This window comes from Pipistrellus hanaki (genome assembly GCF_964339955.1).
Source record: "Pipistrellus hanaki genome assembly, chromosome: 4".
Classification (NCBI taxonomy): domain Eukaryota; kingdom Metazoa; phylum Chordata; class Mammalia; order Chiroptera; family Vespertilionidae; genus Pipistrellus; species Pipistrellus hanaki.
Genome location: NC_140506.1, coordinates 13,353,979 through 13,377,277, shown reverse-complemented (window position 1 = coordinate 13,377,277; position 23,299 = coordinate 13,353,979). Strand labels below are relative to the sequence as shown.

At 43.3% G+C, this 23,299-nt stretch overlaps 2 protein-coding genes and 1 pseudogene across 3 annotated transcripts in view; 2 read left to right on the top strand and 1 right to left on the bottom strand.

Moving 5' to 3' along the window:
• Positions 1–23,299, bottom strand: part of TRIO (trio Rho guanine nucleotide exchange factor) — a 749,917-nt gene that overhangs the window by 273,432 nt on the left and 453,186 nt on the right. The window lies entirely within an intron of this gene.
• ANKH (ANKH inorganic pyrophosphate transport regulator) overlaps positions 1–23,299 on the top strand; it is a 110,478-nt gene that overhangs the window by 37,716 nt on the left and 49,463 nt on the right. The gene's annotated exons all lie outside the window — the stretch shown is intronic.
• LOC311621786 (cilia- and flagella-associated protein 36-like) lies at positions 19,638–21,612 on the top strand (annotated as a pseudogene). Its single transcript has one exon. The product of its transcript is annotated as a cilia- and flagella-associated protein 36-like (transcript).

Here is a 23,299-nt window from a genome sequence, read left to right as displayed (position 1 = left end):
TGAGATTTTTACTGTTGATTGAAGAGGGAGGTTTTGCTAGGTGATGCCCTCAAAGGATTAGCAATAGAGGCACGTGTTCAGAATTACATGGGCCTTCTTTACAAACCCACAAATCTCTCATCCTCTTGATGTCAGGCTTTCATAAAGTCTTTGCTTGTTTTTGAAGTTCAATAATTAAAATTTTTGGTATCGTAGAAATTGACAAAGATTCTACCTATAACCAATTTTTAGTTAGCCCTGTTCTTTACGAGGCCTTGACCTTGGCCTTCTGTGTCTGCCCTTGCCTGGCCAGCCTTTAGCAAGAATCCTGCTGTCAGTTTAAAGGGACTCCTCACCCTTGATATCTGATCACCTTCAATATCTAATCAAGTTCCTCATCCCCCTTACCCTCCATGTCTAAGAACCCTTGGCCAGCCTTTAGTAAGAACCCTATTAGGCTAGTTTGGCAAGAATCCTCCTACCCCTGATGTCTCCTCTTAGTAATTTTTCATTTCTAACCCTCTCACTCTTCTCATTGGCTGGCTATAAAACCTAACTTGTCCTTGCTGTATTTGGAGTTGACCTTGATCTCTCAAGGTATTGCAATAGTATTGACCCCTTAATGGCAATAGTCCTGTGTAAAGTCTTTCCTGCTATTGAAAACTATAAGTTGCATTGAAAGACATTCATTTAAAACTTTAGGACAATTTTATTTTATAACTATAGGCTGGTGCACGAATTCATTCATGAGTGGAATCTGCCACTCTGCCCCAGTGCGGGGCAATCAAAGGCCAGGCCAGCTATGGGGAGCAGCCACAGGAGATTGGCAGGCCGCCCCTGCCCCCTATTGGGGTGGGAGTGCCAATCGGGGCCCTGATCAGGCCAGTTGGCTGCCGCAATGCACATCATAGTGAGTGGTCCTTCCAGTTGTTCCGGTTGTTCTATTGTTCTGGTTGCTTGGCTTTTATATATAGAGATGATACATAAGTTCTTATTTATTCCAACTTAAAAAAAAAAAATACTATTTTAAGCAGGCTAAAATAAAGTCAATGATTAGAAGCAAAGTTCTTACTTATTTTGAAAGTTCATTGTTTTTTACTATTATATTATTTATTATACTTGCAACCAAAAATGTAAAAACTGGCCTAAAACCTTAATAAAGCTTACTTATAAAATACTGAATTTTCCTAGTCTTAACAATTTCTGTAGAAATAATGTTTTTTTATAGAAAAAAAAATCTGACTATAATTTTTTATTAAATTTATTGGGGTGACTGGTTAATAAGATAATATAGTTTCAAGTGTATATTTCTATGATACATGATCCATATATCGTATTGTGTGCCCACCACCCTAAGTTAAATCATCTTCTGTCACCATATATTTAGCCCCCTTTACTGTTACCCCATCACTTCTCCTTCCCCCTCTAGTAACCACCAAACTGTTCTTCATTTATACCACGGTGTTCAGCCCAAAATATGTGGGCATGTATTTCCAAGTGATGCTGTCTACTGAGTTGCAAAGGTTTTTAGAGATTAGGTTTAATTTATTTTAACTCACTTGCTGGAGGTCAATGAGAGTTCGTATGGAAAGTGGCTCTCTCTATAGCAAAAGTACGCATACTAAAAAGATGATAAAGAATTCCATTGTAACCTTAGAGCAGCTTTAACTTCAGAGAGGACCTCTGTGTATAAATGCTGGGCCCCTTGGCGAAGGCTTATGTCATTAGAGAGTCCAGAACCTGGGGCAAGCCTTTATGTCCCACGTAGCATGGGGATGCACAGACCTGGCCTTGGTCTATTTCCTCAATGTTTGGCGATGAGTTATGCCACAGAAAGAGAGAAAGACAGCACAATAGTATGGACTGCCAACATTTCCTTTTTCTGAAGGTAACTATGGAAAGTCCCCAGAGAGGCACTGTCCAGGCCTGAGATGAGTTCTTTCAGGACGCTGGCCCACAGTGACAGAAAAGGGGCAGCTCCTGCCAGCAGCCTGGTCATGAATTCCCTATTCCCAGTTGAGCTTATAGTGAAACTACTCCTGCTCTCTCTGGTCACACCTCAATAAACTTAGAATAAGGTATTTCATGATTTTTTTTTTTAATTAGCTTTTTTCAGAAGGAGTGAGTGCTGCAGAAGCAATTCAATATGAATTCTTTGTTAAAGCCTTTGCTGAAAGATCCTTTACTTAGTGTCTATTATGTGCATGTTTCAAGGGATCAAAAACCAGAATGATAGTATTTCAGTAAGGTGTTTTATTTCTTAGTGAAAGAAGCCAGGGCAGACTCGCTACATTCCTGCTAGAAAGACGGCAACCAGGAAACTGGCGGTATGTGAAAGCCGGTTGCATAGAAGCAGCTGCTTATATGGGTATAATCCTTGCTCTGCATCTGCCTCGATAAAATAAAATTAAAAAAGTAAAAAGCTGGAATAGCTCAAGGAGGGGTAGATGGCAGCAGAAGGGGGCAATTTCTCTGCCTGCTAGTTCTTCTGGAGAGCAATGAAAACTTGAATGTGGAGTCTGAGCAAAACCCTGGCTTCTAAGTGAAATCAAGGAGGTAAGAGAAAAAAAACTAAAGGTTTCACCAGGATGCATAATAAATCATAGCCAGTATGGGCAGACTAATTGGATACGTAACAAAGTGTACCTAGCTATTGATGTCTTAAATCTTGCTGCATCCACTTTTTGCATCCACTTTTTTTTATTTTTTTTTTTATTTTACTGCTATTATTATAACAGACTCTTTATCTTGCACCATGAATGTGTGGGTGACACTGTTACCCTGGTAACGCTTATCTATGCTGAATGCTGCTCTTAGAGGCTGTGCAGACTTGAAAGGTGGCTTCCACTTGGGAATGATTCTCTAGAATCGCAACCCACAGGTTGAGAATTGCTAGCAGGGTCGCTTAAGACCATAGGAAAACACATATATTTACATTATGATTCATAACAGTAGCAAAATTACAGTTATGAAGTAGCAATGAAAATAATTTTATGTTTGGGGTCACCACAACATGAAGAACTGTATTAAAGGGTCACAGCATTAGAAAGGTTGAGAACCACTGCTCTAGATAAAGTACCCTTAGGCAGTAAACACTTAGACATATGAAGTGATGGCCTGTGTCACATTCTTGCCTATTTCTATAGAGGATAATGCAGTGGGGTATAGAAGAGGTGATTGGACAGCAAACGCAGAATGTTTATACTGGGAGAGGGTTGACTCAACACTATATATGTGTCCTATCTCATGATAGTTCAGAAATATCTGTGTTTCTTTCTTACATTCATGTGGACTCGTCAGGTTTTCTTTCTTCTTTTTAAAAATATATATATATATCTCTATTGATTTCAGAGAGGAAGGGAGAGGAAAAGATAGAAACATCAATTATGAGAGAGAATCATTGATTGGCTGCCTCCTGCACATCCCCTACTGAAGATCAAGCCCACAACCCACACATGTGCCCTTGACCAGAATCAAACCTGGGACCCTTCAGTTCACAGGCCAACGCTCTTTCCACTGAGCTAAACCAGCAAGGGCTCTTCAGGTTTTTCTCTATCCCTTTTTGATCATCCTATTTTCATCCTTTCATTTCACTCATTTCCCCTAATGCTTGAGAGTTTCCATAGCGTCACACATAGAATCCTCCCCATCAGCCAGCACCACGCAGAGTCAGACAGCCTCTGACACATGTGGCACAGGCTGCCAAGACGCACCCTGGAAAGCCAAACAGACTTTGTCAGCCTTGATTCATCATTTCTACTCCACAACGACCAATCCTAGACTCTTACACGATACATCCTTTCCATCTGCCTCCTTGGCAAAAACAACAGAAAAATGAGAAACCATGGCTAAAGGAATTTAAGCATTTTATTCAGTGTAATATTTGAATTTAGAAAATAGCATGCCCCACGATCATCAAAGCAAACGTCCTATAATTTTTAAATTTAAGATCTATATCCAGCAGAAGCTCATGGCAATACATGTAGCAAAGCCAAGATCCGTAGAATTAGGTGAAAGTACGTATTCCCAGCCTGTGGCTGCTTCTTTCTTCATATCCCTAAAGTGTGTTTTTCTTTTCCCTGTGGGAGAGTTTGTTTTGCCATCACGTTGCATTCTGGCTGGGGCTCACAGCTTGTCATGACTGCCCTGCCTCTCGGTCGGGTGAATTTTTGAGAAGCTTTTCTTGGTGCCAGACCAGCCTGTTACAGAGGCTCCACTGAGGAACAGTCAGGTGGGCTCGTCATCCTTATTCCAAGAAAGACAGCGGAAAGGCTTGGGTCTCATGAAAATATTGACGCCTGAAAAAGAACGTTCTGTGAGAGAGGAGATCCAGAGAGACGAGCCGTCAACAAGACTTCTCCATCCTCTGTCAGAGGTCATGGTCTGTTCTCCTTCTACACTTGACCATTTCCAATCTGAACCATTCCCTCCCTCTGTTGCCTGCTCCTTTCTTCTGCCTCCGATCACTCTCTGATGGGAATCAGATCGTTGGAAGTGGAAGTGCTATGAGAAAGAAATAATCAGCAGCGCAGTTGTTCGAGGCAGGAAAGAAATTAAACTTTGACCCATGTGAAGTAGCTCCTGTCTCTTTGCTTGGAGCTTCTAAACCAACCCTCTTTTATTTTGTCTGTAAGGAAACTGAGGCCCAAACAGGTGAGCTGTTAAAGATAACACACTCAGATCTGGCAGATCCAAAAGAAGAATGTCTCCTATGACAGCCACCTCCTTCCTTCAACCACTTTATGTCAACGAAGAACAATATTTTTAGGTTGGGAAAAGAAAAAATATTAGCATAATATGGCCTCTGCGTTATAATAACAACTGGGTATACTTTATAGGTCAGGAATACTGTTCACTATCTTATCTACAATGCATTGTCAACCGATTTGCCAATTTGTAAGTAGTGAAATTTTATTTAGAGAGTTGAGGGAAAGCAAGAGAGAAAGAATTGAATTGGGTGACTGTTAGTGAACTTAATGACCCCCAGGAGGTGTAGGTTGAGAGTGTGAGCTATTGCAGATGGATAGATAGATCCAAGGTGTATCCTTGAGTCTGAGTCAAGGAGTGACATAAAATGTATCTTGGTGTTGGAAATAGACTTTTGAGTTGTTAACATAAAAACATTCAAACCTTGCAGAAACTGGTTTGGCTCAGTGGATGAAGCGTATGCCCGCGGACTGAAAGGTCCAGGGTTCGATTCCGGTCAAAGGCATGTACCTTGATTGCGGGCACATCCCCAGTAGGGGGTGTGCAGGAGGCAGTTGATCAATGATTCTCTCTCATCGATGTTTCTAACTCTCTATCCCTCTCTCTTCCTCTCTGTAAAAAAATCAATAAAATATATTTATAAAAACAACAACAACAACAAAAACAAACAAACATTCAAACCTGTAAAGAATTTTTGTGAGTTTATTTGAGCCAAACTGTCGACAATTGCCGGGAAGCAGAACCTCAATGGATTGAGATAATGCTCCAGAGAATGGCAGGTTACAAAAAAAGAAAAAACAACTATCTTTAGGAACAAATGATTGAGAATATCTAGTCAATAATTTTATAGAAAGAAATATAAACATAGGGAGACAGGGAGGAAAGGACTATGATGGTACCATGAATTGAAAGAAGATAATATATTATTTTCTACATTCAAACTTGGAAAAGGGCTTCTATTGAGCCACCGAGGGGTCGTGTGCTTTTCCTCTTGGTCTTCAGACCTTGAAAAATTCAAATAGAAGAAGAAATTGAATAAGACAGATAGTATTAAACATGGACACTATAAAAAATAGTGAATATGATATTCTAGCCCTTGTTGCCAAGGTGATTTGGTTGTTTAAGTGGGAAAAGCGTTAACAGCAGACAAGAATTTTCTTTTTAAGGAGAAAACAGGAACTTGAAAGAAAGGGCCAAAGTTCCTCTTTAAGTTGGAACCCAGGGCAAGGAAAGGGGGTTCCTCTGAAATTGAAATGTGTTCTGATGTTAGCAACCTAACCTTTCAATGGGTTGGGAAAAAAAATAAAAGTTTCAATATTCTCTTTATTGCTGTTTTTATCACACAAGGTTAATTGTTTGCTTGCATTTAGGGACAATGTGTAACATATGCAGAATGCTCTTAAACTGGTAGTCACAACAGTACTGGTACACACCCACAAGGCAATTAAAAAGGGTCTACGGTAGACTGGGGGTTTTCTGAACTGAAGCCAGCAATCCTGCCTTCCATTGACAGTGGGCAGTTGCACATGGAGGCTTCTTCGTCTGGAAGTATGTGTCTGATCTGGGTGGCTGGTGGAGCGCTGAGAGGGGAGTCCTGGCTCCTAAGAGTTCAGGTTCCTCTTTTCCTCTTCCCTGTCTCTGGGTTGCAGTCATTGGTCAGTCCTGTCTTTTTCTAACGTATGAGCAAAGGCATGCGTGGCTGAGCTTATTTCATAGGCAGAGCTGAGACTTTGGAAAGCCAATGACTGCTCTGTTACCAGCCCCAGCCAGAGTTCAGAATGCACTCTGCTGCTCCAGGCAGTGGGGTTCCCTTATGTAGGAGGTTGTGTGGCTGTGCTGGACAGATCAGGAGCTGTAGTTACAGGAACGTGGTTTATCTTTGGCTCTTAATAGTACCATATGTTTCCCACCTGCCCTCTTCACCCACAGTGTCCTGTTGAATCATAGTTCTGTTCCATAACATTTTTCTCGCTACCGAAATGTTGGATCTGGAATTTTATGAATGCCCAATGCTACCATCCAGTGTAGAAGAGGTAAAAAAAAAAAAAATGACCTTGATGGTGATTCACAAGGTTCGATCTCCTACTAAATGTTTTTTCTTTTTGCAGAATTTGCATTTTAGAAACAGGAAGTTCAAGGAATAATAAGGCAGGGAGGCAAGGGCAGACAAGTAATGGCTTCTGAGGGCACTGAAAGTAGAAGGTACATGTGCAATTATCTCTTTAGTTTCCTGGTGTTGCAGGAGATTCCTGAAAACACTGAAATAAATGGCCAGGCACTGAATTCAAGGTTATTGTAATTAGTCTTGTTACTTGGGTTCTTTAAACTCAAAATCAATGATCATTAATCCTGCTCGGTGCTATCAGGTACTGCTCGTCATTTTAAGAGTTAATAATTGACATGCTTTGATAATGGTTATTCTCCTCTCCTGTGAAATTCAGGATTGCATCTTGCGTCTCCCCTCCCTTGGACAGGGTTCAGAAGCTGGTGGTGGTGCACATCAGGATATCGGGTGGCAGTGCCACCGGGGACTGGAAACAGAGTCCATGTCTGAGGCTGCAGGCCAGCTGGCATCCAAAAACCAGCTTCCTGTTTAGGCTCCTTTGGGAGCAAAAGCTTGGTTTCAGACCTTAATTCTGTTTTGACTTCGGGAGCCCAGCACCCACTCTAGGGGGACAGTGAGCCAAGCTGACTCAGAGGAAGGAACCTCCTGTTGAGTCAGCCGCCCACCTCCCCGTGGTCCAAGGTTTTCTTTAGAGGCTCCTGGCCCCAGCCTGAAAGGTCTGTGCTACCAGAGGGATGAGACTTGAACAGTGTAGGTCGTACTTACTTCTGTACTTTCTCTCCCTGGAAAAGCATCATTTCATCCCATGAACAGTTTATTTCAAGACCTACAAAACTGGAGCAGTGGTGGGAGAGTCGGGGGGAGGGGGGGTCAGGTCAGAGCTTTCGGTTGTGAGGCGCACATGACTCATCAGAGCTTTCAAACATTTCCCTTACCTGTGCCACTAGGGGGTCACAGTGCCTGCTTTTTAAATATTTATAATCTAAGCCCTGTGGGTAGTTCAGTGGTTGAGTGTCAACCTATGAACCAGGAGGTCATGGTTTGATTCCGGGTCAGGGCACATGCCTGGGCTTTGGGTTCGATCCCCAGTAGGGGCATGCTGGAGGCAGCCAGTCGGTGATTCTCTCTCATTATTGATGTTTCTATCTCTCTCTCCCTCTTCCTTCCTCTTTGAAATATGTGTGTCTGTGTGTGTGTGTGTGTGTGTGTTTGTGCGTGTGTGTGTGTGTGTGTGTGTGTGTGTGTCGCAGATGACTTTACCACAGGTACATGTAAAGACACACATAAAAATTGAAAATATTTTAATAGGCTTACCTATCTCATAACTGGTTAAGAATTGGAACCTAACAAAACAATGCTCAAGAAATATTAGAATCCTTCATCTCATGAACTCAGTGTGTGGACTCAATAACATAGAAGGGATATTATGGTCATCCCTGCAGCAGAGCCCCGTAGCTGATAGTAAGAAAGAGGCATAAGAAACATTTCATCACATGGAGTAAAAAATAAGAAAATATTTATTAGGTAGAACTGTATCTTCTGCATGCATGACAGCCAATCCTGTTCAGGGTTGTATATCTGAAACCCCTTGGGCTTCCTACAGGGAAGAGCTCTGCAGTGCAAAGGTGCTTTGTTTTTCTTTCTCCTTTGATAGTGTATCAGGTGCTGACCGGTTCAAGGGCCCGCTGTCTTTTCTGCATTTCCCTTTTATACTTACAAGAGGTTACAAGAGGACAGTTCAAACGGATGATGACCAAAGATAGAGCACATCTGATAGAAGAGCCACCACGGCCCATTCCCACTAGAAGGGCCTCCAAGAACAACACACACAGGAACTCACCCTTTCCGTTCCGAATGGTCTACAAAGTCATCGCTGCCCTCCTGGCAGGAGGGTAACCTCCAGCCAAAGCCCCAGCGAGCACTCCTCCGACCTCCTGAGAAAGGGTGGGGTTCATAGCACGATGATGGTAAAATATCAAACGCTCACCAGGCACTGCCATAGGGAGTGTTCTGTTCGACTCCAAGACAATTATCCAACAGTGATTTAAAAATTATTAAATTGTGTTGTGTATTCCATTTAAAACATTAAGCCCCCTGTTTTGTTATTGTTCATGTTTTTATTGATTTCAGAGAAGAAGGGAGAGGGAGAGACAGAAACATCAAAGATGAGAGTGAATCATTGATTGGCTGCCTCCTGCACACGCCCTACTGGGGATCGAGCCTACAACCCTGGGAATGTGCCCTTGACTGGGAATGGAACCCTGACCTCCTAGTTCATAGGTCAACACCCAATCACTAAGTGACACCGGCTGGGTTTAAGCCCCCTGTTTTAATCCTGTTCCAGCAGTAGGCTAATACAGATTGTTTCCACCCCTCAAATATATTTTTGATGGGTTGTTTAGAGTTTTGTTGTTCTTGTTGTTGTTATTGTTTTTTGGGGGGAACAGGGTGAAGGTGTAGTGAGAAAAAAGAGGAGCTACATGGGGGTAATTCTCTTTCATTTACTAACAGTTTTATTTTATTCAACAACTATTGACTTAAGAAGCTTATACCTTTAGTGTTTATAAAACATAAATGTGTAGACATGGCAAGGTGTGGAAGAATTGAAAATCACGGCACAAAGTCACACCGAAGTGTATATGACTATATGTCTATTGTATACGTTTACCATATCTCCCCGCCTTGATTGTAAACAAGTACTAACCAGATTACTTAACAGCACAGACCGTGGAGGTCAGAGGCCATCAGAGGACCTGTCAAGTGACAGCGGGTTAAGCAGGGTGCCATGGTATTTAGATAAAGAGCTGGCAGCACGTGCTGCCTGGTATCAGCATGGTCCTTTCTGTGGGCAAAGTAGGGTAATATACTTGCTGTTGCTTGGAACTGTGTATAAAGTGGTTTATACATCCTTTGATACCATCAACTAATGTGAGCTACTGTCTGGTACAGAGAAGACATGTGTAGGTTAGATCCGTAGACAACATCAGGAATCCTGAAACAGACTCCGTGGAAACTAGATACCTCAGATAAATACCTACAGCAAGAAAGGCTGAACTAACCTTCAAAAGAGCTGGACCTGGATAATCTCCATCTTCCTTGGGCTGTCATGCAAGGATGATGAGAATCCATCATAAAAGAACCTCTGAGGCCATTGAGATCATACAGAGTGACTCAGTGACCTCTAGGAAGCCTAAGCCAGTTGAGCCTGGGAAGGAACTAGATTTTTCCTGATTATACTGCTCCTCAGGGCATTGCCCTGTTAGATCTCCAGTGAGCACTGATAATGAGTCCTTTTCAAAAAAAAAAAAAAAAAATACTATACTATATTCATTCAGCTGTGTATGCACACCTGGCAATAGTATATCTTATTTAGACAAGTCAGCAGTGTGATGTGTACCCCAAAGACAGGCTTGTGCCAGCAAAAACATCTGGGAATACCATTGTTTCCTTGGAGATTTATAATACGCATTGTCATATAAAGTCATTGAGAAGGTGGGTCTTTTGAAAAAACCTTGAATCCTAGAGTTATTTACATACCTAGGCTTTTAAAAATATATATATAGCACCTATTAACATCTCGAAGCAACAGTGTTCCTGGAGCATACTTTCAGAAGCACTGTGTGAGCTCATCAAATTCCAGACATAGGCCCAGCAGGCATGGCTCAGTGCTTGAGCATTGACCTCTGAACCAGGAGGTCACAATTTGACACAGGGCACATACCTGGGTTGCGGGCTCGATCCCCAGTGTGGGGTGTGGGCAGTCGATCAATGACTGTCTCTTATCATCTTCAATTCACAGTCAGGGCCTCTCTCTGATGTTCTACCCCCTCCTTTCTGTGTATCCCAACCGCAGCCACACTGTGGATTCGTAGGCCAGGCTAGGCACACGGGGAGTTGCAGGCCACCCTTCCAGCTTTAGTAATCTGGCTTTTTTCAGGTCTCCATCCATGGGGGCTAAAATACGTGTCTTTCTGTAGGCCCTGTGGCCCCAGAACAGGCTGGTTCCGAGCAGGCTTCCCAGGAAGGCTTCCCTGCCCGAAACTGCCAGGACTTCCCAGAGTCCACACACCCGTCATCCTTTGCTTGAGAGAATAGAGCTATGCAGTTGCTCTGACTTCTTCGCCATCCCACGGGGACCTGGGTCTCAGCAGTGTAAACAGATCCCAGAGATATTTCTGTTTATCCCAACAGAACTTTGCCATCAGATAAGTGTCGGCTTAGCACAGACGTTTGCTTTGCCGACGCCAAGGCATCATTGGTGAGCATGACTTCTCGCTCTTAGAGAAACACATTTTTCCCCCAGTGGGCGGTCACCCCGTTCATTGTTCAACAGTCAGTAACAAAGAAAAGCAATGATAGCAGATGAAGAGGGAGAGAGCAAACAGGGCAGGGAGCCACTCTTGCCAGGGCCCTGCTCGCTGCCTCCCAAGGCCACCCAGCACCCTGAGCCACTTGGTCATCACCTGCAAGCGTCCAGTGTAAACTAGCTTGGAACTGGGTGTCTCCAGTGAGGAGTGGGCATAGAGAAGGCAAGTAGAGCAACAGGGTGTACTCTTGCCATCGCCTGTCTGACTGTCTTACTCCCTGTCCCCCAGAGCTGTCATTGTCCTGGTTCTGGCCCCTGGCCCTTTCCTCTTCATTCTGCCTCTTCATCCCCGTGCGTCTCAGACCACTTAGCCTGCTGTCCCTTTTTGGGAACTGCACTGCTAGATGTCCGGTGGCCCCCTGGCCCTGATGCCCTGCAGTCCTTACCAGCTACCAGGTCCACACGGGCACAGCTCTCAGGGCAAAGCCACCAAAGGTGAGGAGCACTTAGTGGTAGGGGTCAACGGGGTCCTGTGAGCAGTCCTTGCACACAGGGTGTGATCAGTGTGTGGCTGACTGACAAAGTATAGTTAGTCTACAGCAACTCACCATATCCCTGTTGCCATTTTTCATGACCAGGATCCTCAGATGTCAGGGTCAAGGCTGACAGAGACCAAGGCAGCTTGGTGATGGCCAAATGTCCTTCCTTGTGGGTTATATTCTTCTTTAAATTTAGGCAGGAAGTTCACCTCTTCAATTTTAGGCTTTGTTGGAATGAAGTGTTGTTTTATTTTCATTTTACATGACTTGGAGAATGAGTGGTCCCAGGTGTTGTTTCCACCTGTGTCACCGGTACCCAGCTACAGGCAGTGACGCCCCTGCTGCATCTCAGCTAGACAACTAATGTTGGTTGACAATCTAGAGACAGGCCCCACCCTCAGGGAGACTGACTCAGGAGGGCGGTGTTTGAGGCAAATGAGAAACAGACCTTATTTCTTACATCAAAATAAATGTTGGCTCCCAACTTTCTTTCCTGTCACCAATGCCTTGGGTTCTGGATGCCACACCTTTTCCCTGGGATTCTGCAGCAAGGGGTAGTTTTCTAACTCTGCTTTCTTGACATTTTAGTCCATTACCCACATTCCTACCAAATCAGTCTTCATAAACTCTACCCTCACAAGCTCCAGGTCTTTCCTATTGCCTATCGCATCCAATCTAAATTCCCATGCCTGGGATTAAGGAGATAGAGGAGGATTAGGTAGTCAGGGATGGGACCATGGGAGGGAAAGTAGACCCAGCTAGGTGGGAGCTGCTAGGGCAACCCAACTGGGAATAACCAATAGATTGAGAGTTTTCTCTTTGAAAGAACCAATCAGAAGCCAGCAGAGTGTATATCTTACCCCCCCTCCCCCCAGACAACTTCCAGGGCAACCCACTTGGATCTCCTCCATGCTAGAGGGAGTGTGTCTATCTCTCAATAAACTTTGCTTTCGATTACCTCTTTGTCTAACGAACTTATTCTTTGATTTTTCAAGACAAGGAGAACTCAGTCCCAAACACAGCATTTTGGCATCAGGATAACGTGACCCCACCTGACCCTCCACACCCAGCTCTCCTTTGAGCTGCCTCTCCATGTTCCCAGCAGCCAAGATAGATTTCTGACTTAATGAGGCGTCACTGTGAAAGCTGCTTTTGAACATGTACATGGCACACACTGCGCGCGTTTCCTTCTAAAGCTGTCAGACTAATGGGGACAAATATTACGTCATGAGAAGGTTGCTTGCTTTTGCTTAGCTACGGCTGCTTTTGACTGAGGCTGAATCTTTGAAGCCAGGGAACCATGCTTATAAAAAGAAAAGGAGGGCCAGATGGGGCTAGTAGAGCTGGAGGAGCCTGGCTGGGCAGCTCGGGCACGTGGAGGTGCTTTTAGAACCACTTTGTTGAATCTGTGTCTTTGCTTTTTTTTATGGAAATCACAAAGCAGCTACATCGTCATCTATTTCCTTGCTGCCCTTCTCCTTACTGACGAGAGGCATGAACTCTCAGGCAGTTTGGGTCCGCATGGTCACTTCTGGAAAACTGAGTTCGTCCAATACCCAGTCCCCACCGGACCACACGAAGGGGCCAAGTGAGAGTGACCCCATTCATCAAGGGAGTCATTTTTGCCTTGAATCACTCCACTGGCTGTGGCTATTCTAAAAAGCAAGAAGATATTTAGACCCTCCACAGGTCTTTAGGGCTAATTTTTTTTTTTAATTAGATTTATTGGGGTGGCATTTGTTTATAAAACCATGTAAGTTTTAAGTACATTTCTATGATACCTTGATCTGTATATGGCATTGTGTGCCCACCACCCAAAGTCATATCATCTTCTGTCACCCTATATTTGTCCCCCTTTACCCTCCATGCCCTTCCCTTTGGTAACCACCATACTGCTGCCTGGATCTGAGTTTCTTACATTTTAGTCTGCCCTGAACCAGAGCTGCATCCTGAGGCCCCTTGGGGGTTTGGGCATCTCTGATGTGTCAGGGCCTGTGCTGTAGGTCAGGGACTCACCCCCAAACATTGTATCTCCAATCTTCTAATTGGAGGGGGGAGAGGGGGTTGATGATGTGCCTCCTTTGGTACTAAGCACTGTCACACACATACTCTCAGTTAATCCTAAAATCTGTCCTACAGGAGACAGATTTGGGTGAGCATTCCTATTCTGCTATTCTGAATCACAGAGAGATAAAGTCACGTGCCCAAGATCACACAGCAAATCCGGGAGGGAGCTCAGATCTAAACAGATGGCCCTCATGCTTTCCAGAGTCCTTGGCTGGATTTAGAGGCCAGAATACCAGTTCTGCTACTGATAGCTCCGTTTTTCTCTATGAGCCTCCGTCTCCCCATCTTCCACAAGAGCTGAGACTCCCTACTGTGCTGGGTTTTCAGAGGATCAAATGAAAAGTGATAACTCAAGAGAAAATGCCCAGCACAGACCCCTATACCTGCTTAAGAGGTTGCTTGGCAACAGTCAGAGCCTCCTACAATTCTTCCATCTATACAAGGAGGAACATGAAAATAATCTGAGATTTCTACTTAGCAGTTCCTCTGAAATATATCTTACAAAAGGAAAGCAGTCGAAAAGAAGCAATAAAAAAGAGTTTGAGTCTCCTTCCGGAATATTTTTAAAGCTCTATTCCTTTTCAAAATTTGCAGCCAATGTCAACAAATACTTAGTTTGTCTAATCTTCTAGTGGTTTGCATAGAAGGTGGAATGAGTTTTTTTCAAAGTTGGGACTTCCTGTTTTTCCCTGGTCGGTGTTTTTCTCTTTGACTTCTTCAATTTTTGCATCAGCCCAGAAAACATGTAGTAGTCATATGGGATGAGTTTTAAATGCATAAGTGTTTGAGAGGGTTAGAAATTACATGATGTAATAGTTTATATCCTATTTTCTCTATTTAGCATACTTTCATCTTTACATAGAGTGAGTAATTATAGAGAAGTATCTTTTGTTTTATAGAAAGGGTCTTTTAGAAAGACCAAGGGGAAAATCTGAATGCATTTTAATTTTTGAGGAAGCATCATATTCTGTATTGAGCAACTAACAGGCTTGTTTTAAAACACATTATTTAAGCTTATTTAAAACAGATTATGTAAGCTTATTTTAAAACAGATTAAATTTTACTGTTAGAATTATGAATTTTATATAATGAAAAAATCTATTTACTAATCAAAGTCCAGAATTACCATTATTTCTGTCCTTATAGTTCAATTTTAAAAACCTGCACTGTATCATTTAGAAACTTAATAAATAACCTTGGAAAATTCCCTTTTACTCCCAGTAAAATAGGAAGAAAAGTTTACTTTATTTTTTTCTTTAGTGTTAAGGTGATTTTACCAAGCCAAGACACTGAACACTCCAAAGAATTTCTAGAAAAGGGTCTTCTGAATCACTGCCTCTTTGGAAAAACAAATAAGTTTAGGGCAATTGAACTAGACTAAGATAATTGAAATGTGTTGTGGGAATATTCGATTTGCTTTTAAAACAAAAACAAAAACGCATTTAACCCATTAAGGAAGCTCAAGCTCATGAGAAGCAGTACAAGAATCCTAACACTGAGGTTGGACTGATTCTAAATTCTTATGTAAATGCTGTTATAGGTAATGTCAGATGAGTTTAGATGTGGTTATACTAAAAGAGTTCAAGCTAATTCTTTTTTCTTTTGCACAGATATTTAGGTCACATTCCATATATTTTTGTTCAGAAGTTCCCTTTTGGACCCATTTGATCAATTAGAATTGCTGTCTTGTCTATATGTTTTTTTAAAATTTTTAAATAATTCTTTATTGTTGAAAGTATAACATATGTCCCCCTTTTGCCCCCATTGACCCTTTTCAGCCTGCTGTCTATATGATTTGACAAGCTGTAGTGCTGTGTTTATATTTTAGCACACTTGTTTCTGTGATAGCCTTTCTATGTGTACCTCTCTGAGCCTCTATCCTGTCTTCCCCACCCACCACTTTTTTCATCTTCAGGTTCTCAAATCTGTCCTTCTGTTCATACAAAACTGCCCTGGTCCTTACGACAGCCAGTGAGTAACAACTCATTCAAGCCCCTAGTTCTAAGATTTGTGAGGGATATAAAGAAAGATTCAAATATATGTAGGGAGTATGTCTTGTTGGCCTGGCACTGTGCTCTTCATTGACTAATGTAATAAGTGATGACCTATGACAGGAGCTGTCCTGTGACTGAGACTGGTTGGGGGAGGATCCCTGGGGGAGGGAAGACTTGACCTTGATCTCAGAGGATGGGCCGAAGGGACAAGGAAGATGCTGACATTTCAGCTGATATTAAGAGGTAGCCCAGTGAGGGAATTCATTGAGGGGGGGAGGGGGCTGACAGCCTCCAGGAAGCTTTCTCTGACCCAGCAGATAATAGACCGGCAGGGTAGGCGCCTTTATGCTCTAGTCAGATTGCATTAGAATATTTGTTTCACCTGTTTGTAAATAAATCATGATTTAAGTGCTAAAGTAAAAAAAAAAAAAAGAAAGAAAAATGGTGGAAGTAAGTCACCTTAAGTAAGTAGCAGCAGGACAGAGTGTCAAAAGAGAGAGGATTCCTCTTTTCTCCTGCCCCAGGTCGAGGTTTTACAACTGTCTTTTGGCCAGCACACAGCATCTAGTATTCAGCCTTGTTTTTAAAACTGTTGGGAACCATGGTGTATTTCAAGTGAGACAAACAGAGGGAGTTAGTTCTTATAAGAGGTCTCATCCCAGGTATTATGAAAGTGTGCCAATAACAGAGCAACGTTCACTTTTGGGGTGGTTACTTGGCTTTGCATCCCAGGAACTTGGCATTCCATTTATTTTGATGATTCGGTTTGATTCTAATTGATCCAAATACGTGGAAATTAGTGCATTAATGAATTTACCTTTTTTTTCTTTTAAATGATCAGAGTCTTGGTTGTAGCTCTACTGTTTTGATAGACACCTTTCCCAGGCGCTCACAGGGACCTCCCTGGAGGCTTCTGCCAGGCAAACACCAAAGACAGCTTTGTCACATTAAATATTGTCTTCCTGAGTGTTGTTGGGATTCCTTTTCAGGTGTACGTGTGTGTGTGTGTGTGTGTGTGTGTGTGCCTGTGCATGTGTGTGTATGTGTACATAAGTCACTGGTATAGAACATCAGTGGACGAGATGGACTGACCTGTTTAATGCCCAATTTTTACTCTCTTGCACCCACCACCTAAATGTAATCAGTTCAAAAGCCCAGACCCTTAGAAACCTTCCACAAGGCTTATGTGTGCCAGTCATATAAATACCAGCAGCAAGTCATAACTGAACCCCAAGCAAAAATAGATGAATTCTGCAGCTGAGAAGCCAATAAAATTTTTGGACAAGTTGTAGGTACTGGGGTGACGCATTATTCCCTGTGTGAAAGAAGCCCATAAACATCCTTGTCCACTCTCCAGAGCCTCTGAGCATCAGGCCACACTGGTGCTGGTGGAGCAGGTGCCTGAGCTCAGGGTGGCCCCTGCGGGGCTGGGGTCGCAGGCATGTACTTGTCCCCACGCTGTGTGGTGCTGATGGCAGAGCATAAGTAACCTGACCTTTCTTCTCGTTTTCTTGTCACAACTCAAATGTGTGATGACTTCAATCTCTCTCCATTTGGCTTCCACATTGGCAGGGTTAGTACTTAATACACATTACCGTTGAAAAAATAATCTACATTTCAGGACCTTGGGCAATTTTTATATCCAAAAGGTGTCTTTGATCTAATCAGCTAATCCTCTCTGTTTACATTGGCAGAATCTGTAATATCTGAAGCAAAGTGGAAGGAGGGCTTGGTTTCAGTGTAATAGAGTGATGGTTATGCTCCAAAGACCTGAGGTCAGCTGTCTGGGTTCTTCAGCTCCCTGTCTCCCAGGCAAAGTGGCTTAGACTATCCCTGCACCAGCTTCCCCAGCAGCAGGCTGGGAAATCATGGTACCAGCCTCACAGAGTTGTCTGGAGAAGTAAAGATCTGAGAGCAGCAATTGTCACAGAGCGAGCCCACAAATGTTGGTGGCTAAGATATTCTCATCACCATCGTTATTGTGCTAACTGGATTTCATGAGATCCAAATGCAAGTAGACATCCCCCTTTCCTTCTCTTGGTATAAGTGCATTATAAATGTCAATAGGAGACAATAGGAGACACTTCCAAAGGTTACAGTCGGAAAAACAGAATGGCACTTCTGAGATGCTCAGAGATCCACAGCTAAATTTAAGGTGCTGGAGTAATCAGTATGTAGGCAGGGAGAAAGTTAGGGGGAACCCACAAAAATAACTCCCTGATCTCAGAGTCTATTCCAGACTATTTTTTAGGAAGTTGTATTGTTTTTCAGTATAAAAGCATTGAAAACTCAGTTTGGAAGTGGAATAGATATATCGATAATCTTGAGATATTAACCAAGAAATATTATCATTTGGGGATCATATAACTTTATAAGTATAAAAAATATGGGCATTTCTGCAATAAAGATGCCATCTCAAGGTGAGGAATAAGTAAAGGTTCTTAAGTGGCACGGGAAACTTTGGGGATTTTTTTTAAGCACAGTAGAATGTTCATAGTAATAATATCTCTTCCCTATCAAGCCTCCCACCATCTTGAATTAAAGTTAGATTTAGGTGAATAAGATTTATGTTTACAAGGGGATTTGAGGAGGGTCCTAAGACGCTACAATATATTGAATGAACTAATATATTTCCAGATGATGAAGTCAAAGGCAAAAGGCTTTTATTTTCACTGAAGTGTAAAAGAAACCCACAGGAGAAAATGGAGTTAGCCAGACTTCATCCTGTTTAGTAGTGTATCTATCTATTCTTTATAGAAACTCCTCTCCAGGTTTGGGAAGTAACACAAGTGTCGTATTTTGGACTTGCCCTGTGTTGCCTCCAGGTTTTCGGGAAGCTCTAAATATGGACACTGCCCCACGGAGCCTTGCCTAGGACACTAAGGAGGCCAGGCTTCGTTTGACCGCTACTCCCTGAAACCACAACCTCATGTGTGGGTGTCAGGTTCTTGGCTGGAGCGCCAGCCAAACAGAGCGCGGGTGTCTTGTTTAGAGCACTATAGATCCTTGAGAAAATAAAGCATGGCTTGGAAAACTACCGGGAAGACAAATGATCTAATTTAACCCAAACCACTTTTTAAAATACAGACCAACAGAACAATAACAGTGGAAAATTACAGCACCCGGGCTCCTGGAGACGATGGAAGTCCAGGATGGTGATTACCCACCTCCTTGGGAGAAGCGGTTCCCACAGGTCGCTTTGCCTGCGCGTGGGCCTCTGAATTTCCACATTTCCACAAATGTGCATTTTCTGAGGACCCTGGGTTTGAAAAAGACCTTAAAACCATTTCATCTGTGACAATAGTGGGTTCGCTTTATGTTGAAGCTGTAGACAGGAGTAGTCTTTTATCAAAGAGATTAGATGGCAGTCTGTAGCAAGGCAGAGTTCTTAGCCAGCCCTGTGTGCCATTGGTTTTCTAATCCAGGATGAGGCCAGCGAAGGCAGTATTCATCTTACTCAAAGTAAAAAAAAAAAAAAAAAAAAAAAATGGGACAGTTAGCATCTCATAGAATAGTCTCTTGCTATTTTAGGGAACAATACCAGTTTCCAACTCAGCAGCTTTTTGTGGAGGAAATTGAAATGCCATTTCTATATGAGCAACATGATCAATTTCTTTCGACCACGTGGCCATGAATATGTTACAAGATCAGGGTCCAACAGCCTTTGGCCCTCCCTGAATGGTGTGGCTGTCTCTCTCTCTCTCGGAGCCTGGTTGCCCTCCCAAGCACCCCCCTTTCGGAATGTGGAGGTCATGCCCTGGCTGTCTGGGGCACACTGAGCTCTCAGCAGGGTTCCCTCCGCTTCTCCGGCATCTGGGCAGGAGGTTCTCTTACCCTCTGAATCTGAACTTCTTATTTGCTTCTGACAGCAGCTGACTTCTGTTACAGGATTCGACTCCATAGAGGAACAGTGTGTCCTGTATCCCAGTTGACATCCAAAGGATGGGGGGGGGGGGGGGGGGGGGTCGAAGAGTCAGAAATAATCTTTGCCTAAGCTTTACACCTAAGAAGCTAATCATGTGACCCAATATTGAATTCTATTTATGTCTGCGTGTCTGCAGTTAAGCAGACAGCCTTCTTCCAGTAGGTACCCGGTGCCAGTGTGGCAGGGGAGAAATGCCAGTGGAAGCCCTTGCCTGTCTCTTGAGATAACATCAGGACTCCAAGAAGGTCTATGGTGCTACCGCCATCCCTTTGCGTATTTTAAATACATAGATTCCACCAAAAATATGTTCATTTACCCAGAAAACCAAACCTGCAGTTGGAGATTTTATTGACCAGATATAAGATATCAGATTTGCTACCAGATCTAGTCTGTGTGTTACAGCAAACACATTCACTTCCTCACATACTGATTTTCGACTATGCTCAGCACTGTGCTGAGTAGATGTAGGAAAACTGGTGATAAACAAGCCAATTCCTACTTCAAGGAGTCTAGTAGATGGAGTTCAAGTACACAGGCAGCCACAGCACCCCTGGCGAGTGCAGTGATGGTCCCAGGGTCCATGTAGGTTGCAGAGCTCAGAGAAAGGGCTACCCCTAGGAGACAGCTTCCCAGAAAATGCGATTCCTAAATTGATGATGAGTTTTCCAGGTGAATGGGGTGGGAACAGGGGTAAAGGTGGTTCTGCGTAGAGAAAAGAGCTTAAGCATAAGCCTTTAGATGAGAGGGAGGATGATATATACTAGTTTATCCAGAAAACTTCAAGCGGCACTCATAAAACACACAGCACTCCTGACAGGGCAACTGTGGAGGCAACTCTTCCCAATTTGCTCTGGGCAACATGCGGCTCAAAGGCCTTAGCTGGCTCCGAGGGTCTGGCTTACGGTTTCCCGGTGCCCGGAGGGTAGGAATGGCTGTGGAAGGAGATAACGAGGTAGAATAGCTGGTGGAGAGTGTCACCGAGTTCCTGCGAGGCCCAGGCTGGTCCATCCCCATCTTGGACATCATGAAGCAGAAAATTTGAAATTTTTGATGATGATGAAGAAGAAGAAGGCAAATTGACCTGTGCTGAGATACATCAGGAATACAAAGAACTAGTTGGAAATCTGTTAGAAAGTTACCTCAAAGAAGTTGAAACTCATGAAGATCAATTTCCAGAAGTGTGCACTTCTCTTGCAAAGACCTGCACGTCACAGACCACTTTGCGAAGTGTGTTGGCCGCAGGAGGTTTTACTCTCTTTAAAGCAATGGTGGTCCAGAAAAACATAGAAGTGCAACTGAAAGTCATTCGAATGATTCAAGGGAGAAATGATGTATTCCCTGACTGCTTAGCAGATGGTTCTAATGTGGTCAGTGATCTCGAACAGGAAGCGAAGAAAATCCTGAGGAAAGTTCTTAGAAAATCAAAGGAGGAATATGCCCAAGGGGAAGAAAGGAAAAGAAAAAAAGCAGTTGTCAGAGGCTAAAACAGAAGAGTCCCCATGCATACCGATGAAAGTGCAGAAGGGATGGTAAACATGCACACCCACGCTCAGAAGTGAAAGTGCATTTTGCTAATCTGTCAGTGCATCCCTTGACTGGAAATGTTGCCTGAAACTTCCTCTCTCCCACAAAAAGGCCTGGAGAGGTGGATCTAAGACACGGAGCAGACAGAAAGTAATTGAAGTTGTGGGAGGGGGTGGGATCACTGAGCGAGAATGGAGAATGAAAAGAGGAAAGGGCCCAGACAGACCCCTGGGAATACCCACATTGAAGAGATGAAGAAAGAGAAAGCATCTAAAGCAGAAGAGGTAGGAGAGAAACGTAGAAACCTCAAAGTCATTATAGCCAAGGGGAAGGGGGATTTCAAAGAGACCATGGCCAACAGGGTCAGATCTACTGAGAGGTGAGACTGTTGAGGACAGAAAAGTACCCAGTTGGTTAGCAGGAAGACATGTGTGGGGAAGGGAATGCAGAAGCCAGAACTCAGTGTGTATTCAACAAATTATTTCTTATTGACCCTGTAATGTGGTAAGACCATGTTATAACTGTAGTTTTGGGGGTACAGACCAGGTTCCTGCAATTTGGGAGCTGCTATTTGAACAGGCTGAGAGATAAATGAAATGATGAAAAGAGGTGAGAAGGAGGGTGGTAAAGAAGGTAGAGAAGAGCTGGGAGCAGGTTTATTTTTAAAATGGAAGAAACTCATGTTTGTACAAGTAAATGTTGGGAAAGAGCCAGGCAAGTAGCATAAATCAGACAAGCAGGAGAGGAAGATGGTGGCTTGTGACAAGACTCCTGGCAAGGTTGGAGGGACACAGTTGTAAAGACCCAGGTAGATAGCCCTGCACTCACCCTGGACAAACTGACCTTTCTGTTGGATCAGGAGAGAGGAGGTGAGGGCACAGATGTGTTTTGCTGAGGTTTGTTTTAAGGGAAGACGCAACAACATATGTTCTTTCTACCTGGTGGATTTCATATTCCAGATGAAATAAGAGGTGAATTTACCTGCTGAGAATGGAAAAGATGGAAGGATAATGGAGCAGCTAGCAGCCCAGTGGAGGATGGAAACTATGAGCGTATTGTGGTCACAGTCTGTGTTGTTATATGTTTGATTTCAGCCCCATATAAGTCCAAGTAGAAGTCTATAAATACGGATAAGAATGGAATAGGTAAATGATTTGATGACTCCAAGAACAGAGAGTTTTCAGATAATAAGTTGTGGGTATTATTGACATGGGTGTGATTAAAGGGATGATCATAAAATCTAGGCTAGAGTAGTATGGAAGAACAGATAGGAGGAACCAAGATAGAGAAAGTAAAGGAATCAAGAGAGTGAGAAGAGTAGTGAGGATTAGAAAAGAGAGAGTGGGAGAAACAGAAGGAGAGCCTCACAGATCTCCCAGACAGAAGATAAGCTTGCCCCAGACCTGCTCTCAGGGAGGAGATGTCACCCCCTGGACCAGTTCCCCAGGGAGCACAGCATTCCTCCCAGCTAGCAAGGAATGCTTGCTGTTAACAATGGCATGAAATGATGGGAGGTGAGTTGGCGACACTTGGTCTGAAGAATCTCCATTTGCAGTACAGAGATGTTTCTGGTTTCCAGAGCCCAAGTTTGAAATATCAGAATCTCCCTTAGGGTTTAACGATCTAAGACCGCTCATACCAGAGAGATGACATGTGAGATTTTTTAGCCATTTCCCTGGAGTTGTGTTGTTGGGTATTTTTTTTGTTCTTCACTTTTTAATATTCTGTCATTTGCTAACTTTGGGGGGGGGGGGGGGGAGCGGTGTCATACAATAGAGCACCATGAACTTGGCAAACACTATGAGATACTCAGGCATGTAGGACCCACTAAATGCTTTCTGAACCCCGGTATGTTTTTAAGTCAGATGTCCCACATACATGGCTGGGTGTGAACAAGACCCCATCCCATTCCATCAGGGACCAGGCCAGCCCATGGCTGAAGAGCAGCTTTATTTTTACAATAGTTAGTTGGAGTACTATTAGATATGGCTCTCATCTAATATTTGTTCACTTTCTGAGTGTTTAGAAACTTGCTTGTAGACAGCAGGTGAACCTACTTCTGACTCTCTGGGGACAGTATTCTGACTCGAGGCCTAATTCATTCTAAATACATCTCAGACACTTGTGTAGCTGAATTTCAGGACTGTGGCTCTTCCTCTTTACCAGCCAGAGCAACTTTTCTTTCTAGTCTTG